Source organism: Glossina fuscipes, unplaced genomic scaffold, assembly GCF_014805625.2.
Source record: "Glossina fuscipes isolate IAEA_lab_2018 unplaced genomic scaffold, Yale_Gfus_2 1, whole genome shotgun sequence".
NCBI classification, from domain to species: domain Eukaryota; kingdom Metazoa; phylum Arthropoda; class Insecta; order Diptera; family Glossinidae; genus Glossina; species Glossina fuscipes.
Window position 1 is genome coordinate 43,423,855 of NW_023998415.1, and position 20,442 is coordinate 43,444,296.

At 30.4% G+C, this 20,442-nt stretch overlaps 1 protein-coding gene across 8 annotated transcripts in view; it reads right to left on the minus strand.

The window, feature by feature from the left end:
- LOC119631675 overlaps positions 1-20,442 on the minus strand; it is a 174,575-nt gene that overhangs the window by 135,841 nt on the left and 18,292 nt on the right. Inside the window, exon 1 of one of the 8 annotated variants that reach the window (XM_038024091.1) lies at positions 8,093-8,306. The exons of 6 other annotated variants lie outside the window; for them this stretch is intronic. The gene's annotated coding sequence lies outside the window, so the exon portion shown is untranslated. Of the gene's footprint in view, positions 1-506; positions 680-8,092; positions 8,307-20,442 lie in introns of those variants that run through there. One more of the 8 variants, XM_038024092.1, reaches the window with a different exon arrangement.

Genomic DNA, 20,442 nt, shown 5'->3' on the forward strand with positions numbered 1-20,442 from the left:
AAATGGTTTGCAATGGCAGGTGATTTGTTAATTAACATCAGGTTGTTCATCGCAAATTTTCTTAATTTCTTGGTAAAAATACTTGCAATTTTTAATTCGCTATCAGCTTGATATCGATTCGGCGATCGCTATATTGAGACTCTTTGGCTTTCGGAAATGCTTTCAATTACGCCATTTGCAGGAATGTATACTTAAACAAATTTCATGGCTTAAACACTATTCCAGTATAAGAGCAAAGGCAGCGCTTATCAAATACATGCATCATAGCATGCATTATGAATGAATTTCGTAGCGGCTTTTGGCCTTCTTTACCACACATCGAAATACGAAAATGCTATGAACAGAAGCCACATTCATTTCTCACATTTCTTGCGAGAATCGTAACGTAACGTTAACTTCAATTCACGATGAAAAGATAAGAAAAAGATATGAATGCCAAAGTTTCCTGTGCATGGTGGTAGCTAAGCAATTTATTTAATATCATATATGAAATAGCAAATGCTTACCCCAACCATACAGGAAAAGTAATTGTCGCCCTCGTTGTTATATATTACGTATAATTTCCGTGAAAAGAAAATTTGGAAAACGTTGAGAACGTTGGTGGAAGTTCAAGCAAAGATTCTTATAAATAAATTGAATTAATATTATTTATCGAGCGTCGCTCGGCATTCGAGAGCAAACTCATCATTCGCTTAACGACTTTGCTTTGCTTTGTTGATTAAAAGCAAAAAAAAAAAAAAAAAACACTGAATTTCCAAAATAATTTCGCCAAAATTCCCTTTGTTGTTGGACACATACTCAGTTAAACATTTTTATTTTTGTATAATAAATTTATTTATCGTTGTTCAAAAAGAAGTAAAAAAAAAGTAAAAAAAAAGGAAAACTAAATCACAATTGTTTTCTCAGCGTAGATACAGTGTACATGCACACACACACACAGCACACACATATATATATATATATAATTTTGCATGTGTATAGTGTTTTTTGTTGTCGTTGTCGTTGTTGTTTTGTTGAGTTGCAAGTTTTCATTTATTTTCATTTTTATTTTTTTTTTGTTTTTTTTATTTTTTTGTTTTTTTGTCACTTCTTTAAAAAAACATTTGTATGCATTTTCTCCACTTGACGCGCTTTTTTCTGTTATTATTTTTTCCCTTTTTATGAAAAGTCATGTTGGTTGATTTTATTGTATTATTGCACCGTGTTTGTATGTCTGTACAGAGCAGTGAAATTACACTTTATAACGACCATGTGATGGCTGTTAAAAATGTTAAAAATTTATACGTAACACTCGTGTTATTATTTTTTCTTTTTCACTCAACTTTATAGAATATATATTAACTTTATCATGTCGCCTGCAGCGCGCTAAAGTTAATATTTAGAAAATACAAAAACCGATCCTTAAATAATGCATAAATCTGACCAGTTGTCATAATTATGCGGTAAAGCGTTATACGATTTTCAAAACTATTTTGAGATGAGTTTGTGAGACAACTTATCCGGAATACTTATACAATTCGTAAGTGTATTATATTGCATAAGAACTCGACTGATCCGGATTATAAGAGAATAAATTTAAATGTAAATTAGAAAATTTATTATTATTATTATTATTTTTTTTTTTTTGTGAATTTTTTTCAATTTTCATTTGTCTTTTAATGTAAGAGTTTCTACGAAAAAAATTATACCTTATAGAACTTTATATGACTTTTGTGTCGAAAGGACATGGCAAGCAAGCATAAGATAAACGGGGAGTATTGGTGTTAATAAAAATGTACAAATCTAAGTTTTCGCATTTCAAATCTTCCGAACTCTGATCGCCTATATAAGAAATTTCGATAAAGTTCAAGTTAATGAAAAAAATTGTAAATAAATAAATGAAAAAAAAACATTAAAAAAAATTCCACGCAGTATTTGTTTAATGAACAACATAAGCCTTTTGCGTTATGCGCACTCACTCACGTAAGGTATGTTTGCATAGATGTCTAAATGATACCTTTGAAGAGTAAATTAAAGCATTCGAAAAATGCCGTTTTATGGGTTTTTTTTTCTGCTTCATTTCTTTTATCAATTAAATCAAAACTTAGTTAGAGCAAACAAGAAGAGGTTTATCAAAAGGCGAACACAATCTTTCTACGTTTATATGAATATTTTTGATTTTTTGGAAATATATTTTTTCATTTTATTTGTTTTTCACATTTACATATAATCGGTTTTAGAAATTGTTGTTGCTGTTGATTATTATTACTAGAAAAAGCGCATATACATAAAAACCGAAAGCATTTGTTGTTTGTTTGAATACTTTTTTTCTCTCCTGGCTTTTTGTATTGTGTCCGTCAAATAAATTCAAAACAAAAAAAAAAAAAAAAAAAAAAAAAAAATACGAAGCCCGTCATTTACATTAAACGATGTATATATATATATATATATATATATATATATATTGGTTTAATGGATGGATTTTTAGTTTTGATTGCAATAATTTATGAGAATCGCACTTTTCTTTTACAAGCATTTAGTTTTGCAAATAAATCATAGAGTATACAGTCATTAATAATGGTGTAATACTTATATGATTTTTATGATTTTTCTTATTCTTTTTTTGTTTTTTTTTTTTTTTTTTTTCTTTTTTTTTTGTGGCAAATCACCATCAGTTAGTTTGTTAGATGACAAATTAGTTAATGTATTGCAGATACAAAAATATAAGTAAATATGCTTCGAGACATGGAGGTCATTGCAATAAAAGGCACCGGGCAACTAATTTCTCAAAGTTGAACATTTACTTTAATTCAAATAAACAAATCCATATGTCATATAGTCATAGTAGATATGTTTATATGTTTTATTATTAACACTTGGCAAAAAAAAAAAAAAAAAAAAAATATCTTAATAAATATAAACCTTGACAACACACAATTATTGCGCAAATAAACGTAGAAAAGAACAAAAATATACTTGAGATATATATGTCTGGCTGTGTGTGTGTGTGTGTTTTACATCCATGCTTTGCGCTTACTATTACATTTAAATGTTAGTTTATTTTCATTATAAAAAAAAAAAAAAAAAATTAAATATCACGCACCTACGCAACATGCAATTAAATGCTTCAATATGCACCATCGTCTTTAGATATTTATCTTTAAAAGCCATTAGTTTGCTTCATCTTTTTGATGCATGCGACTATGCTTTTTATTTAATGAAAAATGATTGCTTTCAACTATTTCCGGAATAGCATAAATCCTTTTGATAAGGTGCGTTGCATTAATAATTTTCTTCTCTTTTCTTTTCTTTTCTTTTTTTTTTTCTTTTCTTTTCTGTTTTCTTCAGCTTGAGTTCATCTCTTCAATCGAGCTTCTCTTTCCGTGTTCTTATTCAAATGGCTATTAATATATGTAATGATTTTATTCGTAGTAACTGATCATTGATTGATTTACGCATAAAATTTTATAAAAATATCTTTTCATAATTAATTTTCCAAATTCATAATTGACTGAAAATGAAAAATCAAATTTGGCCTTAATTTTTTTTTTTTTTTTGCTTTTCTTAATGCATATCTAATTAGGTTTGAGTCAGTGAATGCCCTATGATTGTATACATACTTAGCGGACACATACTTAGTAAGCTAGCTGATCCTACCTAAACGTACTTGTAAGCACCCCTCGACGATCTTAGTTCACTCTTTTTCGATCTTTAAGATATCCGCCAATATATAGAGGTGTGGATTTGTAAAATAGTTGCGAGGTGTATTTCTCAGTTCCATGTCCTAGAATTTGTAAAAGATTATTTTCACAAAACTCAAATAACGTGGAAACGATATGGAAAAGCTATTCAAAATTAATTGACGGAATCCCACCTGAACTGGGCTTTTATTTGGTTTTGGTAGCATTTTTTCATGTGGACAGTGCAGTAAGTGCGATAAGTAAAAGTGGATTGTAAGGGAAAATTCTATTTTTCAAGGCGCAACTAAGTAAGACGCACTCATTATTATAATACTATACGAAGGGTCGACACATCGGCACATCGTTGCAGCGAAGAAGAACAAAGACGGCTAGTACATCCATGCCTACGAGAATCGAAGCCGTCTATTGATTGTCGGAATTGATTTCGGTAAAAAGAGTTACTTTTAAGTTATATATGTCACATTATTTTCAAGTTTTTATCCATATATTTTACGGTCCATCTAGAATCATGTTACATTTGTTCACTAAATTTCTTTTAAGTTTTTATACTGTAAACTACTTATGTTACCGAGTGCATTAATTTTGTTCCGACCTATGTAACAACCAAAAGGACTTAAAATATATATATATACCTTTGATGATACCAATCGAATCGGAATCATTTTCTCTATCGATATAATTTTGTCTGTCCGTCTGTCCGACTGATTTCTCTTCATGTATTTTTGTCGCAATATTTGTGATATTTTGACGAAACGCTATTCAAAATGATTCGGATCGAATTACATTAGCGACCACGCCCCATTTAAAGTTTAATTTAGAAAAATTGTCATGTGGAAAAATTTGCAATACATTTCCGCAAAAGACGCTCGGTAATAGCATATCGACATTTTTAATTGGTATGAAAAATTTGACTCGGGTCCGGCAACTTTTTGAACCCCGCTCCTCCACGAAAAATGAATGTTTATAGGTGAAACGGTCTATTCTTCAATATTTCGTGATGAAAATGGTTTCGTAATAGTGAATTGACAAAAAAATCAATCTTATCGAATTTGGATCATGTAGATCTATTTTTTAGATATCACCCATTGTAGGTCAAAGAGGCCTTTTTGTTAATATTGCTTTATAATGAAAACTTGTTCGTGATATTAATACGGACTTTTATGAAAAGTACCGCCTTTAGATGGAAATAAGGTGCAATTATCTGGTATCTAGCGATGGGGCCTTGCCCAACTATAATTTTCTTACTTGTTTTATTTACACTTGACATTAGTCTAAAGCAAATTTTAGCTATGGAAATGTTTCGACTTTATAAATAAAAGATAATATAAGTGGGCGGAGAAGGGAAAATATTTCTCCTTATCAGAATAAAACAACATATACCTATATTTCTATCCAGATGTATGCATAAAAATGAAAAGAAATAATTTCCACTATCGTTTTGCATCTGCATCCAATATTTATATAAAAGTTTACAATTGCATTGCAATAATCTTTGTAAGCAAATTTTCTACATATATATATATATATATGAATATATGAATATATATATATATATTTAATCAAATTGTTTTCGATAGCTCAACTTTTTTGCAATTTTCGATCGATGATTCGTTAGCAAATTGAATTTTAGAAAATTTCGAACTCACATTTTAAAGTTCTTCTATTCATATATTGATAAATAAAATGATAAAATTGAGTTACGCTACTGCGGTCGACCTTAAATATGTATTCATAATAAATTTATATTTTAAGCATTAACTTTATACTGGTTTCACTTTAATTTTTTTTACCTTCGTTTTCATCAAGCTTTTTTAATTTGCGGTTCCATTTTCATTTCATTATTTTCATACTAACCACGATTGACTGGGAAGTATACTAATTTATTATTTGCATTTTTATCGCAACAATAAAAGAGGTATCAGGTACTTTATAAAAAAGCAAAAGCAACAAACTGGCACATTTTAGTAGCGCAGCAATTTCAAGTCTATTTAATCATAGCGATCTGTTCATTTGCGTTCTATTAAATACTTACTTGTATTATGAATAAATTTTGAAATGAAATAAAATATTGAGCAAATTAAAAGACGTTTCGCATCGGCCCATTAGTGAATGTGTTCTCAGGTCTCTAAGCCAACTACAATATGACAGATTAAAAATTTGAAAATATAAAATTTTTTTTGTTAACAACTAACTATCCACAGCTGGTCTATTTACCTACAATTACAATTTTGTGCAACTCTCGTAACTGGTATTGATTGTATCATTGGGTATGAGCATATGTGCAGCCTTCAAAAATTTCATTCATGAATTCATTCATTTAAGTCTTTCAAGGGCAGAAGAGCAGCGAACAAATGAAACGTAAGTAACCCGGCTTACTATCTCAGTCTAATCAAGAACAGATGAACTCTGTTTGTTCTCTGCAGTTCACTTCACAACTGACGTGATGCTACAAAGATATTTAAATATATATATATATATATATGCACTGTACGTATGCAGAAAGAACAAAGGCAATATATAGAGGACGTAATTAGCAGTTTATAAAGAAGACGCTTTGCATTGTGAGTAATGGCCAGGCCTTGGATTTCATTCTATATTGATTTGTTGAGTTGAAATTTTCCCGTATTTGCACTAATCTAACACGCATGTATACTCAATTTTTTTCTCTTAAATTATTATTTGGAAAAGCTATTTATGATGGATGCAAAAATAAGGAAAAAATACCATCAAGTGTTCGTCTGTTTAAGATTAAGTAGTAAAAGTAGAGGAATCTTTGTGATTTCATTTAAATAATAAGGCACTTATACGTCCTGCTGTTCGGGTTTGGTATACTTAATATAATATAATAATATGGTAACCGACGAAAGGGAGAGAGAGAGAGAGAGAAAGAGAGAGATAGATAGAGAGAGAGAGAGAGATAGAGATAGAGAGAATGAGAGAAAAGAATTCAATGATTGTTCGATGGGTATCCACGGTTCGCTGAATGGTCAATAAAATTTTTCTTATCAGTTGTAAAGATATGCGCAAAAAAAAAAATAAATTCCCACACAAGCATTTTTACACCTATATACACACATGCATGTGCAAAGGTATTTAATTGCAATATGAACACTACGTAATAATTTTTTTCCTGTAAAAATATATTTCATTCATATTTTATTAATTTTTTTTTTTTTCCTTTTTTTTTTTTCTTCTTTTTTTACTCTTCTTAACGAACATGCCTTATTTACTTGGTGTTACATTTACACTCAATATCGCTTGTGGCATAGTTTATGTATGCGGTTTAAGCTAAAGTTTTTAACATACAAAAGGATTTGAAATGGACTTGGCTTTAAATTTGTTTGCTCAGTTTATGAACGCAATTTTTGAAATATTTTCCTAAAATATGATAAATTGAAAATAATATTGATTCGGATCATTCTTACGACAAATATCCATCTAAAGATCTTTGCTCGAAAAGTATTTCCATAAGAGAAATATCATCTTTATATCGGCAAAAAGAAATAATTGTTAGTATTTTATGATAATAATTAATACAAAATATTTAATTTCCCTATCACGGTATGGTAAGGGTTGTCAGGAAGGAAGAAAATTCAGAACGGAAAGGTAAACGTAAAAATGATGTATGGTATTTAATATTCGTACACATGTCGTTTGTATTGTTTCAACTTGTTTTCTTTGTGTGTGTGATTATGTTTCATCGATTTATTTTAATGTTCACTGTCACGATTACCGGGTGGTGGTGCTTTATACTTTCATTTTAAATTATGGACCGCAATAAACTGTTATCATGAAGCTTTTTATGTTTAGATGCAAGTGTTTATATATATATATATATATATGTCCACATAAAGTAATTGATATCAATTTAATTCAAATTAATTTATTTATTTAAATAGTCTGTAACGTGCATTAGTCTTGATGCGATAGATATATATTGAACTTAATCTCTGTAATAGTAATGTACTCTATTTATATATACATAGAAATAAGCTAATTATTATAATTGCGACTAAGATTCGTTTTTAATTTTCATAATCATTAAAGCCGCACACGAATGAATGGAATCTGGCGGTATGATGCTAGTAGTATTTAGACTTAAGCGGTCAATGGATTCCAATTGTCATCCGGAATATTTTTTTTATTCAAAATAAGATTTTTTTTTTTTTTTTTTTTTTTTTTTTTTTTTTTTGTTAATTTATTATCAATTGTCATGATACAATGTACTTAATTTTCTAATGGGCGGTAGTAAATAAAACCAAAAAAAAAAAAAAATTATATATATATATATATGTATTTTAACTACAAAGAATGCATGTTTCGTTTAAAAAGATGATATAAATGTATCAATGTCGTTAGTTAATGCGAGATTGAATTGAAGAAATGATTTTGTATAGCAGTTTTGATTTTACCTCGTACAACCGTGACGTTATGTAATTAAAGATGGAATAGCATTGTAAACGCAATACTCTCGTTAGAAGAATAATTGCCATTTGAAAATTTATTTCAACATCAATGTAAAAAGTTGATTGACCTTCTTTGCCTTATGTGGATGATGAAAAAATTTTAATCACTTATCTTATTTTCCCATTTTTAACACTTTATTTACTTTGCTTTAATTAATATCTCCTCACATCAGCGTTGTCTTTACTTTGTTTTCTTCTTTTTTTCTTTTTTTTTTTTTTTTTTTTGGCGACATAGTTTATGAGGAGACAATTGAAATTAATGTTTTTTCGGTTGGGGGAGAGTTATCATCGCTGACATTTAAAAAAAGCCAAAAAAAAAAAGAAAAAATAAAAAACAAAAAACAAAAAAAATACCATTATACAAGCAACCAAATTAAATACATTCAATGGGAAAAACATTGAAGGAAAAAACAAAAAGCAACAAAAGTGTATCATCAACAGCATAATAATTGCCGTCAACATCGTTACTGACAAGCTGCAGAAGAAAGAGAATATTATGTTCGGTTTGAAACGAATCTTTTAAGACTTAAAACGTATGAGTACTAAATCATTTGATTTGGGGGGGCGGAAATACTTGTATATAACGCTTTTCTCTATTACGACTATCTCTTATCGTCTTTGGCAATATGATTATAATATTAAATATATTCCTGTTACTGATTGATATTTTTTTTATTATATATACATAGGCAGGAGATGGAGTAAAGATTTAACATGAAACAGCCGTTAAATTAGCAGATTTGTAAACGGTTACCTGAGGATAAGAAAAAAAAAAAAAAAAAGAAAAGGAAAGGAAATAAAAGAACAAAAATGTAAATAAGACTTATTTCAATCTTGCCATAAGCAAAAGTTGAATACATTTTCTTTACCTCTTTTACGATGCTAAGCTCATTTCTAAGCTTATGATCAAAAATAAAAAAAGAAAATTAACTCGATTATCGTATGATCTTTCATATCCACCTCTTATTTCTCTCTCATGCTATGCCTTGCTATCTATATCCATATAATATTTTCATTTCCTTTATCAAATTGCAATAGACCGTCTTAGACGCGTGCACTGTTCGCTCTGATTATATTGAAGAAATCAAAGCAAATGTTCTTTCCTTTCTCTCAATGGAAAAACAATCGAAATTTCTTTGCAATTTGCCTTCGTCTGTACCACAATCCCGTTCGTGCTTTTCGTTAGCAAGAACATCTTGTTATTTTTTTGTGGAAATATTTGTTTTAAATAATGTGAGACTTGCTCTCGTTAACGATATAAACAATTTTAATAAACTTCACTATAATATATCGGGAAATGGAAATTATTTGCATAGCTTTCGGCTTATTGCACTCTTTCGCCTTTCTGCTTCAAACTTAAATGGTCTGCGCAATGAAGTTTAGCAAGTCTAACTAACTCTTCAATGAAGAGCTCTGCCTGAATATGACATATCCGTTCATACTGTGTGCAAAATATAGCACGATACCTATAAAGTACATTGATCCTTTAAAGTGTACACCTTTCCTTTAAGTATTTGTTCTCAGTACGTTTGAAACCGCCTGTCCGTCCGTTCGTCCGGCTATCCCCCTGTCATGCTAATGCCGCAAGTGCAAAGCAAAGCATTAAAACTTCGGCATATAAAGCTAAGCAAGTTGACAAGTAAGAATAAATATCTATTTTCAGATAAATAAGATAACATATGCAGATCATCTAAATCCATTCACAAAAGCTGCATACAATATTTACAGTGATTTTTTGAAACCGATATGACACTAATTGAAAATGTTGATCAATAGCTTTACTTATTAGCAAAGAACTCAATTAATCTTTAAATATCTGCTTTATATAGATGGTCTTCTATCTTGATCATACGACTTTGAAGCGATTTTAAACTTTTGATTACTTTGCACTTTATAGCAATAGTTCACTTTTAACAATTTTAGGAATATGTGAATAACTTATATGTCTTAAAAAAAAAAAAAAAAAGAAACTATAATACACTCTTATAAGCGTTACAAGGGCAATGAAAAATCTATCGTATCTTTATCTTCTAGTTTTAGTTTTGCTTGTAATTAGAGAGAAATACGTATACGTTTGTGTTTATAAGACTGTTGTTGGTTGGTATGTTCGCTTAAACTCACATAAAAAGGTTAGCAACATATTTATACAGTCGTTTCTATGCAAATCCAGGGAAACGTTGATAATTGACTTCATAGACGTTGAGAGTAGAGCTTTAGATAGGGAAAGAATGCACTTACGGCGAACATATTATCTCTTTGTATGAGTTGGCAATTAAAGCCCATATACATCTATATGCATTTGCATCATGCATATACATACATACATATATATATATATATACATATATATACATGAATTATTTACATAACGCTTATGTATGCAACTTTGATATCTTCAAATGCATACTATGCATACATATATATAAGTCGACAAAGATAGCGCATAATTTCCCCTTAAAAATGAAAACAATTATTTATTACGAAATTTATAATCAAATACAATACAAATTTACTTTCACTTTAAAAACTAATTTAATCGATATTCAATACATGTCAAAATTGATGACTTTAACGAAGAAAACGAAAGAAAATCTATATAATTCAAGCGATCTTGAAAGTACGAAAATAATTTCGACGCAAAAATAGCATAAAATTATGTAATTCTTCATCGTTATTTATCGCCCGATACTAAATCTTGCATCCCAAATTGCCTATTAACACTTGACTGCTAATATGTCCTGGCTGATGGAGGCTATCGAACTTGCGTTTCATAACTATTTTGCGCAATCTTGACGTGCAATACTATGTACGCTTGGTGCTGTCTCCATTTCCCAATTTTAATATCTTCTTACAAAATCAATATTTGGGAAGAAATATATACATTAGGAATTTCAATTGCGCCCTTCATCTTTCAATTGTCTTCTTCAATTGTCTCATCTAATTCCTTAAAATCCTTTGCGGTATGAGAATGTTTTCCATCGATTATTGTGGGATTATTGTGGAATTTTGAGAAACATTTGAAGGTTCGCAATTCAGAGAGAGAAAAAGTGCTTCTCAGCTTATGCGTTAAAAAGTTGGATTCCATTTAAGCGTCCTTTTAATAATCGAGACAAGATGAACGGAGAAAATTCGATATTAATTTCATTCGCGATTTCTCTAAAGGACTTGAATGAATCCCGATTCTTTTTCGGGGCAATGACTTTATTATTAATGTAAGCACTAGTTTTTCTCGTTTTATTCACTACTTTTATTTGTTTTTTTTTTTTTTTTTATTTTTTTTAATAAACTATTTTGCTTCACTCATTTGATGGGATTAAAAACTAATTTTCTAGAGTGTATGTATGTACTAAATATATATATAGTTATGTAAAAAGGTGTGTGTGTGTGTGTGTGTTTGTGTTTGTAAAATCCATACAGTCATAGATAATTACACAAAATATCTGGTTAAAACGTAAAGGAAGAGGACAGCAAAACAAGAAAAAAGTAGAAACCAAAGGAAGGAGAAAAACTGAAAACAAATCGATAAAAAAAAAACAAAAACAAAAAAAAAAAATTCTTAATTAGAAATCTTTTGAGGTTTCCACTGCAAGCACACAGGCACACACACACACACACAAAAACACGTATACATGCAAATGCATTGCGAGCATTGTGAAAAAACAACAAGAAAATAATTTAATCCTGACACCGTTCGAGAGACAGACAGACAAACAGACCGACAGACAGACTGACCTGAAACCTGAAAATTTCGAAAAAAAAAAACAAGTGTTTGCGTTGTCAGTGAGTTTTTTTTTTTTTGCACAAAAGAAATAAAATAAATAAACAATGGAAGCAATACAAATACAACAAAAACATCGTATTCAAAATTATAGTTTTTTTCCACTTAAAGTGCGGATTCAGATGTCATTGATATTTGTGGCACGTCTCGGTGTAAATAACCTCATCTTGTGATATCAGTCACATACACATACGCGCACATATTCTCTCGTAATATATCTTTATTTTCTTCTGCTTCTTCTTCTTCTTCTTCTTCTTCTTCTTCATCTTTTTATTTTTTATTTTTGTCTTATAAATATTATATACATATGCATATGGCGTAACATTCTTAGCTCTATATAAATGGATAACCGTATTCACATATATGTGTGCATATATACATATGCATAGTTAAAGAAAGGCTCTTGTACAAGTTACACATAAACTGGTGTCTGTGGTGCGTATGAATTCAAACATAAAAACGGTTTCACATTTAACTTGACCGGCAACTGTAAACAAGTTTTGAGAGCGAATTATTTTACATTTATATCACACACATGCATACATACACGCACACATACATATACATACATACATACATACATAAATTTATGCATATACATATAAATATATTATTATGGTATTGTTAATATTATTGTTGTTGTTATAATTTTGCTCTTGTAATATCCAAACAAATTATTCATCATAACAACATACATTGTTAGAATTCTTTTTTCTTTTTTATTTTGTTTTTTTCTTCTATTACTTACTTAGGGCATTTAACTAACATCTCATTACGTCTTACCATAAACAATGCATTATTAAGTTAAAGCGTTAAGTTAGCCAACAAACACAAATAAGTCAACAAAAATTGTATTAAATATGCAAAAAATTGTTGTTGTGTTTTTTTGTTTTTTTTTTTTTTTGTTTTCGTTTTTTATTTTCTGTATAAAGTTGTACTTGAGCAGCCAAGTGTAACAAACCAGATTTCTGAGATCTTTTAGAGCAAATCAACATTTGTTTTGATTTACATTTGTTTTTTTTTTTTTTTCGTTTTTTGTTGCTTTTTTGTCTTTGAATTCATATCTTTTGCTTTTTTTTGCAGAACTATATTTCAACTGCCATGCTAATAAAGATTTTATTCATAATATATATATGCGCTTATTTTTAGATATATTCATTTATATATATATATATATTCATTTATATATATATATATATTTATATTTATATATATATATATGTTATATATATTCAACAAATAAAAGATTTTTACATCATCACGATTATAAAAGTGTGGTTTTGAAAAAGTAAAAATCTTATCGAGTTAAGCGCTATTAGTTTATTTATTTATTTATTTATTTATTTTTTTTTTTTTTTTTTTGTATTCATGGTCAAAAGGAGTTTAACTATCGAGTTTAAAATAAGTAGAATTGAATCTATTGTCAGTAAGAAGTCACGATAGCGTAACAGTTTCATATTTGAAATGAAAAAGTAACGAAATGCATAGTTGAAATGGGCAAAAACATGCTTGTTCACTATCTTGTGTGATTTAAGTGAATTATCATATGAACGGCTATGATTATCTTTGGCAATCGTTTAAAATGTAATTAATGACTTGGATTTAAGCATTAATTAACCTTTGATCAAGTACATTTGAGAATCAAAGTGACAATTTCCGTTTTGGTCCTACATTTAGGGCTAATTTATGTTATCTTTTCGTACTGTTAACTTGTCACACACGCTAGCAGCAAAAAGTGACGAAAAAAAAGGCAGAGAGAGAGAGAGAGAGAGAACCAGGAGTACTATGAAAAATGGTTAAAAGTAGGCATGACCACCTGCCGGTTGCAATTTCAATTCAATTTGCAACAAATGCATTGTATCTGCTTTCACTAGCGGCTCAGCTGTGCAGCCATCAAACGCGAAATGGGCCATGAAATGAGTGACGTGAAAAGAAGGAAAATTGATGCAAAATGCGAGCATTTCATAAAAATGTTGCAATTGGCCCGTTGATGAAAAAAAATTGCCCATCTGCTGATATCCAATAATTTCAACCACTTACCTCGTTACATCGGACTATATACTTCTCATGAAATTTATTATAAAATCACCTACCTAACAATTGCTCATTCGCTTTATATTTATTACATCATAATTACTCGGGGCGGAGTAAACACTTGTTTCGATTCAGCTGATTTTTTCAATTCATTTCAGATAAAAATATCTTTTGGATAAATCTTTCAAGTTGTAAATTTAATATCAATGGACAACAACAACAAATGGACCCGATTCGAAGATGTTCAACAAATATTTCTTCATGTTGCAAACATTGCATTAAATGTAGCGCACTATCTCTATTAATGCATATAAAAAAAGTATTTGCTGTGAATTGAAGAAAAGCTTAATATGTTACATTAAAAATATTAGGAAGTAAGCATGCAACGAGCTATCATACAATATGCTTGAACGAAAACATGCTGAATTATATCGCTACATAATGTATAGAAATTAAAAAGCTTCATTTGTAATATATACGATATAGAATTTAATACATAGCACGTTAGAATGGAATTATTTTAGATTTATTAGATTTAGTTTTATTTAGATTTAGAGAAAGATGCGCTAAAGCATATTTATTTATTTTGATCACGGTAAGACTAGAAATTGATTTAGCTATGTTGGTCCGTCCGTCGGTTCATCTACTTCTTATCTACTTACTTATAATTTCAGCGGACTGATCGCAATGACTTTTTTCAATATACTTACGGAATACAGAAAAAAGATTCTGAATTAATAGCCTATGTAAGAGAGCTTAATAGGAAATACGATGTAATGGTTAATGCAATTTAGTGATCATTCGTTATTTTTCAAAATTTTTTCAGTCTTAATTCAATTCATTCACTTTACATTAATAATATTTCAAGATCGAAATTATGATATCCTCATATCAACTGACAGACGTACACAGTTAAATCGCTTATTGTGTCCAATTTCGTAAAAATTATGCGGAGCTCAGTGTGTTGTAAAGACTCCGTTGTGAATTAAAAAAAAGGTAATGTAAGAAGATAGAGCCTTTTTCAAAATATAGTAAGGTTCGCGCCGTACCTTGTCTTAGTTGGCAAACTTTGTAGTTGATAGTACGGCGACAATCAGACTATCTTCCCAATGATCAATTATTACTTAATGATCTTATGTTACGTCAAATATGACAAATTCAGAAATCTATAGAATATTGATTATTCAAAAATTGAAATTCATATTTATATATGAGATAGATTATCGACTGGCCTGCTTGCAACTCTAATCAGCTGCTAGTATGAGATACAATATTAGAAGGACATGCAACAAATATTAAACGAGAAAGGTACTAAGGAAGAAAGAAAGAAAGAAAGAAAGAAAGAAAGAAAGAGAGATGAAGAGAGATAGAAAGAGAGAGAGAGAGAGAGATAGAAAGAGAGAGAGAGAGAGAGAGAGATAGAAAGAGAGAGAGAGAGAGAGAGGGAGAGAGATGCGTTTAAGTTACTTTTTCATATTTTGGGACCACCGTTGCATGAAAGATTAAATCCAATTGATCCAATAATAATGACTTAATAAGGACTTTTCTTTTACGATAATGCGAGCCTTTAAAGATATTCTTTAAGTATTATGATGCTTATGCGGATGGAAAATGGATTTTAAAATCGATTCAAATAGATGTATGCCAAAGGGTTTTATAAAACATAGTTTACTAGAGCAAAATGTCTTGTGCTGATGTCAAAATCCGTACAGTTAGTCACGTTAAGCGCCTTATCAAGCAAACGACTAAGCAAAAACAAAAAATGGAGTTCAATTAAAATTGTTTTCTATTTTGTTTTCTTTTTTGTTGTCTTGCTACCTCAGAGCATTCTTCTCAAGTTAATTTCCTTTCACGCTATCATCGAAATGCTTCATAGAATGCCAGTAAGAGAAAACTGACACAAGGTTGTAATAATTGTCTAGAAACGTAACGCGTCGATCACATGAAAATAAATAGAACCTTAAAAACAATAGATAACCAAGTTTGAATTGTTGTCGTTTTTTTGTTTTCTTGTTTTTTTTTTTTTTTTTTTGTCATGTTTTGTTGTCGAAAAAGATGATGAAAAACCTATAAAGTAGTGGAAGAAAACAAAAAGAAACGAAGAAGAAAAACAAATGCACGCACACATTCATCAATTCTCTTGTAATGCAATTGAATTAAATGTGTATGCAAAACTCACTCATACAAAACAAGAAATAGTCCTTGAATGGTTTTATGCACATTGAGAGTAGAGTAGTATCTCTTTTTTCGGAAACAATGCTACACAATGTACTAATGGTGTATACGTGCCCGTGTATGTATATATATACATACATACTTATATATACACAAACATACATACACACCCGCACATATATACATATAAATAAGTATGCGTGTGCCTGTGTGCATTAAATACAAATTGCAAGTGAGAAAAAAAATTGGATTGAATTGCTGTTGAAACATGATCTGAATTTCATTTCAATTGAAATTTTTTTATGTAATTTTTTTATTTTGTCGTTTTTCTGTTTTCTTTTTTTTTTTTTTTTTTTGGAATCGTTTAAAATTTGTGACAAAATGAGTAGTGAGGGCGAGTAGTTGTAGATGTAGTTATTTTGCTAAAGTTTAAATATAACAAATGACGAAGACGGGGATGAAGGAGAAGAATAAGCACAGTGAACCATACAAAGATCCGCGAACAGTTCAACTCAACACAACCAGGCGACGAGATGTGGCAAGAAATTGCATACGTTGCAATCGAGCAACTATATCACCGCAGCAACGATACAACCGACGACTTTAGGGGAAACTTGAGTAATACAACATTGACTACAATAACTATACCAACAACAAACAATACAACAAACAGCCAAGCTGTTACCGTCACTATTACTTTTTTTTTTTTTTTTTTTTTTTTTTTCTGCCAAAGAAACTTCAAAACAAAGCAAAGAAACTGAAACTGAAACAGAAACAGAAATGTAGAAAAAAAAGGAAAAAAAAAAAACAAAAAAAACAAAAATAATTGTAACGATTTGAAACATAAACTGCCGCCGCAAAACTGAACTCTCAAAATGAATTGTGTGGGGTTACTGTTACTTGCTGTTGTTGCTGTACTTAGTTTTGTTGTTATTGTTATTGTCTGCACATTGTCGTTATATTGCTAATGTGGTAATGTAAAGCGATATTGACATCACAGCGCAAAGTAAACTTACGCGTTTTGCCCATATACGAGCATATATATATATATATATATATATATATATATATATATATATGTAAATATATATACAGATATATGTATGCACATATACGAATGTCATTCAAGCAACCGAACACTTAACTTAGTAGTCATAGTCATTCTTATTGCTCAGTTTGCTTGTTAGTTAGTTAGTTAGTTAACCAAGCAACCAAAGGAATATCATTATCATCTGTAATATGTATATCTATATATATCTATATATATCTGCACATAAATGCGCATGTATGTACATATTCGTATTTATATGTATATATATACATATATGAAAACATATGCAACGTACTATACAAATGTTAACCCTCAACTTTAAGTTAAAGAAAAGCTAACCATACTAACTATGAATGGGAAAATCTAGAAACTATATTTAGTAGGTATATGCAGTTGGTAAGCTGATATATTTAAACGCTCTGCATGTATGCATTTATATATGCATATATGTATGTACGCCTCTATGTCTCCCGCCACCTACCCATCTATCGTTCACTGGCACTCACTCACTCTCTCTCTCACTCTCTCTCTCTCTGTGTGTGTGTGTATATATATATATATATTAATGTGCGTACATGTGTGTATATTTTTGAATAGGGGAATATGCGTATGTGTTTGTACCTGGATTAGAAAGTGTTTATTGAGGGTGCTATATCACATAATCTTTCGGTTTATTGCATTACACTTACACGGAGACTTAATGTGACTTAAACTAACCACGAAAGTTGTTAATTGAATAATTCCCAAGCAACTATATATCCACCAATAGTGTTGATACATGCGGTGTGCAGGTTACAAATTACAGTGGTACGAAAATTTCAAAAATCCAATGAAAACACAATTACTTCTTACATCAGTTATCTTAAGTTCCTGTGGGTCATTTCTTGATCATTTTATAATTCACGAATATGTCATTAAATTTCTAAATAATCGCACCCCGTTCGTTCACCTTTACGGGCATTTATAATTCCTCAAAATTTTAAAAGGAAAGTATTACAGACATTTTCAAATTTTTCTGACAATAACAACAAGTATCCTCTCGCTAATCAAAACATTCCGGTTTAATGATATCGATGAGCCGCTCTTGTTCGAATATTTGCACTGAGATCGAAAGAAGTGACAATCGGACTTTTTCCGGCTACGATTCCAAATTGTAATTCATTTATTCACCTTCTTCACGTCGATCTATTCTAAATTTCGAAGTGCATTGATAATAACTCACTTCGAGAAGTATTGATTGACTTACTTGACATTTTTTTTTCTTTTTTTTTTTTTTTATCTAATAATCACTGGAACTGTGATTAGACGTGTGATTAGCACTGTGAACACATCTCCACGTCGAAATGTTCCCTTTAGTCTTCAAATAGCAATGTAAATTATCACGTGGAATATATTGCTGTTAGTAAAAATATTTACATTGACGAGAAAGACGCATAGCTAGGGCGCATATATGTTGTTCGCTCACGATGTATGGTGTATGTGTAGTAAGAGATGTCTCAAGTCTAACGAAACTCTAACGCAGCTAAGTACACTAATAAAGTCAACAATACCGGAATATACCATAAGTGCAGATCTTCCGTGAGTACTGGTTATAAGCTTTACCTCACAGCACCCAATGGTGCACGGGTTAATTTAGCGTAACGGGCGCCCTCCAGGCAATCCCTAAAAACTAGAGGCCTGAACTGCACTGGAGAAATCACAACTATTTTTATTGTGTATGGCCCAATAAACCCACTCTGGGGAACGTTGAGACTTATTACTACTTTTTTAATTATTCGCTGTAGGAATGATGAAAGCCACAGTCATCATGGTCAGGACTCACACATTTCTCTCTCTCTCTCTCTCTCTCTCGCTCTCTGTAGATAGTTAATAAAAATAGTAGTGATTCACAGGCAGCATCTCTCAACTTCTTAGGTTATGATGAAGACAGATTCCAGTTGCTAGTAGAGAAATATACATGAGAAAGAGGGCATGCATAAAAGAGGCGGAGAGTATTATAGGGCAAGGCCAAATGCGTCGATGGAATGTGTAGCAGCTTTAGTTGAATCGCCGACAATAAGCCTCCCAAGCACTTTCGAGTCTGCTTAAGATTTGTTCATAAAAATATAAATGGTTTAAAAAATTGTGAAGACAGAAGAAGAAGAAGCGAGATGTGTGCACTGTTTTCAATGTGCAAACATCCTCATTAATGTTATTGGTTTTTTAAACACCTTTTCGCACAAATAAATTCGCATTGAACGACAGTGTGCGTTCAAATATCGAGCATTAAATGAACACTACACTATCAACCTGTACAAAAGAAGTGCTTATCTATATGTATATTATTTATATATATATATATATATATACTTATATGCTTTTATTTTTATTCATTTTCGTTATGCCATTTTAATCAATATTAGCTTTGTTAGTCGATATTTGGCATTCGTTATGTAGCAGCGGACGTGAAAAATTTTTCCATACCAAGCCATTTGATAAGTTAAGACTGTTTAATTGTAACTGCATTTAAACAAATGACGTCATCAATTTCTCCGAAACATTGTTTAATTGTTTACAGAAAAACACTCTCCAGCAGAGAGAGAGAGAGAGAGAGAGGATAAACTTGATCAAACGACCGTTTGAGAAATCGTTTGAGAAACACAATATTATGTTACTTTCGATAGCACAGTCATGAACTCAAGAAAGAATATATAGACTATTTGGGTAAAAGGGACACGAAAAGTTATGCAATTGCTTGCATTTAATATTCAATTAAGACGAAGAGAGAAGAAAACGATCTATCTATCCAAAAGATGTAAATATTCAAAAATTTGACATCTGAGTCATGAGCCGTAAGTAAAGGACATGAACCAACCTTATCCTTATAGTCATGTATTAGTTAAGAGTAGCGAACGGCAAGGTCGACGTCAACTGTACCTCACCTATCAAATGACTGTAGGGCATTGCTCTCAAAAAGTTATGTTCACTTTGGACGCGAACCGGTTACACGTCTTCTTCGATCGCCAAGCAAAAAATAATTTACTTAATTTATTTATATATATATTTCGTATGACTGCAAGATCCTAAACTTAAGATAATTCTAATAAACTACACGTTTCCACATACATGCAAAGCATGCATGTATTTGGCAAAATGTATTTATGTTATTAACCAATATGGGTATAAAAAAAAAGTATGAAAATGTTACTTTGGGCGCGCCGATGGCTTTTGATGCCTCTGAGTGCCCTGTTTCTTGTATTGCATGCAAATTAATTTTTT